This window comes from Manis javanica, chromosome X (assembly GCF_040802235.1).
Source record: "Manis javanica isolate MJ-LG chromosome X, MJ_LKY, whole genome shotgun sequence".
Lineage (NCBI taxonomy): Eukaryota > Metazoa > Chordata > Mammalia > Pholidota > Manidae > Manis > Manis javanica.
Window position 1 is genome coordinate 76,857,336 of NC_133174.1, and position 5,006 is coordinate 76,862,341.

Sequence of the window (5,006 nt, forward strand, 5' to 3'; positions counted from 1 at the left end):
AGTTAAACTGGTAAATACTAAACATTAGGAGAAAATCCTGAGAGCACCCAGTGAAAAATTACATATCATATATAGGAGGAAAACAATATGAATGATGGCTCACTTTCATTAGGAATTATACTATGATGTCTTTAAATTTGTGAAAACCAAAACCAAAACAAAATCTATCAACCAAGAATTTTATATCCAGTGTAAATGCTCTTCATGTATAAAGTCAAAGACATTTTCCAATCAACAATAACCAAGAGAATTTATCACCAGTAGATACTCTACATAATAATTTTCAAGGAAGTTCATTGGTTTGAAAAGAATGGACAGATGAAGGAAACTTGAATATATATATGAAGGAATGATAAACAATTAAAATGGTATGTAAGAACACCAACATAAAACAAAATATTATTCTTAATGTATTGAAGGCATCTATGATAACTAAAAGAAAAAATGTGTCACTGTATTGTGAGGCTTATGCTTTATATAGATGTGATATGTTATAATAAAATATAGGACAGAGGGGCAAATAAAAATATACTGTGCAAGGTTTTAATATTTTATGTAGAATGGTAAAATATTAACTTTAGTAGACTGATACAAAGGCATATTCTATTCACTAGAGCAACAGCTACAAATTGCAAAGTGGTATAATATAAAAGTCATGGTGACTTCCAGATTTCAACCTAGGATGTAGAGAGATAAGGGTGTTTGAAAGAGCAAGAAAAATTTCATATTAATGACTATTTTCAATTCAGTGGGAAAGCTGAGGATATGATACAAAGTATACAAGTGATCCAAAATCAAATGACAGACTGCCCACAAATAGAGAGGAGGGGCAAACCCATGTTTACCTGGAGAACACCAAACTAGTCACAAATAAAAAATGTTCAATTAGAATATCTGAGAAATGTGTGAAGGTCAAGTGTAAGTTGAAGAGACAATGTGAAGTCCCAGGGAGACATAGAAACTGTAGGAATATGTGAAATCTTGCAGCCTTTCTTGAGAAAAGACACTGTGTACACAGAAAATATCATGAAGAGCTATAGAAATGTCCATTATTGTGCAGATATGGAGAAAGAAAACAGTAGCAATGTATGCTGGGCAGGAAACTACCCTGCTTATTGCAGTTCATCTTCCATTCAGAAGAAAAAAAAGCCTTAATATCTGGGAGCAAGAGCAAACAGTGACAATTCTAGGGAATACTAACTGTAGTCAGAGGCAGGAAAATTAAGGAAGCCACATTCTCTAGAACCAGGAACATAGTGCACATCTAAAACTAAGCATTAATCAATTAATAAAAGCAATAGAGATCATACCAATTTCTCTATACCTATTGCCTAGCAAAAAAGCTTTGAAAAACAAGTAAAAACATAAAACTGCTAGGAGAAAGAAAAGGTAAATATAAGTGTATAAAGGACCTCCCTGAGTCATAGATCAAAAGGATGACTGAAAATTCAGAATTAGACATTGTACTGGTGACTCCTCCCTCAAGACCCAAGTTATCCTTCAAGGAATTTGAAGCCTATGGAACACTGAGGATAATCTTAGAAACAGAAAAATCATAAACCCAACTCAATTTCTAAGTACATTAATGCAAACATCAATACTAAAGTTCTGGCAAGAAAAAGGCATGTGCATTTCTAGATATAACATTAATTAAGTTGCTACTCTACTACACAATGTGACTGTCTTTCAAAAAATATATACCATATAAAAAGCAGGGAAAAGACATACTACCAGAACACAGAGCAACCATCAGAATCAGACTCAAATATGACATAGATGTTGGAATAATCTGGCAGGGAATTTTAAATAACTACAATTAATATGTTAAATCTCAAACAGAAAAGATGGATAACATGCAAAGCCAGATGGGTAATTTCATCAGAAGGATTGAAAATATGAAAAAGAATCAAATGGAAAGCATAAAAAGAGAAAAGCATACCTCATAGATTTAACATAGCCAGGGAAAGTGTCAGTGAGCTTGAAATAGAGCAATGAAAATTACCCAGCTGAAACAAAAAGAGAGGAAGGAAAAAAAGTAGAACAGAACATCCAAGAGATGTGGGACCATATCCAGCAGTCTAACTGTACTAGGAAGAAAAAATGATTCCCTAACGATGTCTACAACCTCATCCCCAGAACCTGCGAATATGTAACTTTACATTGAAAAAGATAATTTGCAGATGTGATTAAGGAACCTGAGGAGACAAAAGTATCCTGGATTATCTGGGTGGGCTCAATCTAATAACATGGATCCTTAAAATTGGACAACCTTCTCCAACCCTGGCAGAGTGAGAGTAAGATGTTAATTAAAAATAATCACGTTTCTGACTGAATAAAAAAGAAGGGTTCACCAGCCAAAGAATGTATGTAGTCTCTGGAAGCTGAAAAATGCAAAGGAAAATATTCTTTCCTAGGGTCTCCAGAAAGGAATGAAGCCCTGTTGGTATCTTCATTTTAGATCAATGAGACCAGTATCAGACTTCTGGAGTACAGAGTTATAAAATAATGAACTTGTATTTTAAGCCACTAATTTTGTAATAATTCATTACAACAGCAATGGAAGCTAATATACTAGCATACACATAATTGTAAACCCACAAAGAAAAAAAAAAGAGGGAATGAGAAGAAATATTTGAACAGGTAATAGTCAAGAATTCACCAAAAATAGTGACAGACACCAAACCATAGAACTAAGAATCTCATAAAATATTAGGTAAAATAAAATCCCCCAACCACACATTAAGTATGAAAACACAGATATTTTTAAATGGAGAAAGGTATTGTTAGGAAAGAAAGGACTCATCTCCCTGTCGCAGGGGTCAGATACAATGAGATGAGAGACCAAAGTCAGGAAAGCAAAGTCAGTTTTAATACACTCTGCATAGAGTAGCGGGTCTGCCTAAGGTAAGACAAGCAGGCAAGGATGCTCATTCTGAGGCTTCTTTTATGTGGTTTTTGGCAGGGCAGAGAGGTCCTTGATTGACAGCTGTCAGTTCTCTAGGCTTGTTCTGATTAGTGAAATGGGGACAGGGGCTGCTCTGTGCTTGTGCCTTTGATGTTTCTTATCTGGGAGTCCCTGGACATTTACTGAGTCACTCTTGGACCCTGTGGCTTCATCTGACTAACTCTTTGAGTCATTTCTAGCTTTCTGGTTCTATTTGAACAACTCCCTGAGTCATCTTTGGGGGGCCCTTTCTCCTTTTTATCCTGCTCATTTCTGTCTTTCTGCCTGACATTCCCCCCTCAAGCAATTGGGACCCAAATCATTGGGATGAGGGGCAACAACCACTCTGGCTGCTTCCTGATAGTAAGGGATGGTGTGGTCATTTGGGTCACTCTGCTTGCTGACTGCTGGATGGTGGACAGTAGGACAGTAACAGTGTCCATCTAGGGTTCCCAGGAAGACAGCTGATTCATCAGTTGGCAAGGGCTTGAATACTCATGATGATAGGACTATGGCCTTGATGGACTTTAGTCTGGAAGAAACAAATGTAGTTAAGAGATTTAGTAAGCATGGTCCAAATAGATGGACTAGGAGAAGAATCAGTAGGGGTCCTGTTTAGGGAAGCAACCAGGATGCCCAGCTCCAAATCTGGGACCAGTTGCCCCAGGATTCTGATAGTTGTTGTTAGATTCTGGAGGCACTTCACGAAGCTTTTGGACAAGTGTCTATAACTAGGCCAGACTGGTTAGCATAAAAACAATGTTCTTTTTCTAGAAAGAGGCATAGGCCTCCCTTTCCAGCAGTCAAGAGGTCTAATCCTCTTATTTTTTGAGGAGTGACTGTTGCTAAGGAGTCTATCTGATTTGGAACATTATAATACTTTGGGCAATTTATTCTAGGCTGTCAGAAAAATCTTTGTACAGGCTTTGGTAATAGGACAGCAAGATAGTGATTATTGCGATGCCAGAGCTTAGACCTGTGGTGATTACTAAGCCTATTAAGAGAGGAATGAACTGTAAATCTTGTTTAGCTCTTATGTGAGAGGACAGATGAATGGTCAATGATTGGTTATTGGGGACTATGTCAATATCTGGTACCAGGTGGACTAAAGTAGGAGCCTCAGTCCAATTAGCTGGAAGGCAAAAATAGGTATTTAACCTGCATAAGAAAAGACAGTTTGGTTTTTGAGGCAGAAATTGGGTTCAGTGGAAAATAAGTGGGTAAGTTTGGCCTAATTTTTTACTTAGAACAACAAGGGCCACTCTTTGTCTTTCATGGGAGTACAGTTGAAATGGTTTGGCTGGGTTTGGGAGTACTAAAGCAGGGGCCTGTGTTAACAGTCCTTAAGCAGATCTATAGCTCTTTGCTGTGATAGTCCCCAGTCTAAAGGTTTAGAGTCATCCTTTCCTTTTAGGACGTCATAGAGAGGCTGTGCAATGAGTTCGTAGTTTGGGATCCACAACCTGCAATATCCTGTTAGTCCTAGGAAAGCCCTGAGTTGTTTGTTTGCTGGTAGTAGGTTGAGGAAGGGAAATAATGGCCTGAAATTGGTTTAGAGAAAGGCCTCTCTTTCCTGGAGTAAGGATTATTTCCAGGTAAGTGACCTTTTGTTGTACTAAGTGAGCTTTGGCCCTTAAAACTCTATATCCCCACTCAGCTAGGAAATTAAGAGTTTCATTGGTATGATTGATGAAGTTTTGTTTTGTGGGGGAACAGATTAAAAGATCATTTATATATTGTATGAATGCGCCCCCATTGCTCAGGTGCAGGTGGGCTAAATCTAGGGACAAGGGTTATCCAAATAGATTAGGACTGTCTCCAAACCCTTGGGGAAGGACAGTCCAAGTTAGCTGACCAGAGGTGTTTTCTGGAGTGGTCCATTCAAAAGCAAAGTGACTGTGACTGTTTCTCTAAGAGGATACAGAAGAAAGCATCTTTGAGATCTAGAGTTGTAAACCACAAGGTGTCAGGTGGAATAGTTCCTAATAGAGTATATGGGTTAGGGACTACTGGGTGGAGAGGCACAACTGCCTCATTGATAATTCTTAGATCCTAAACTAGA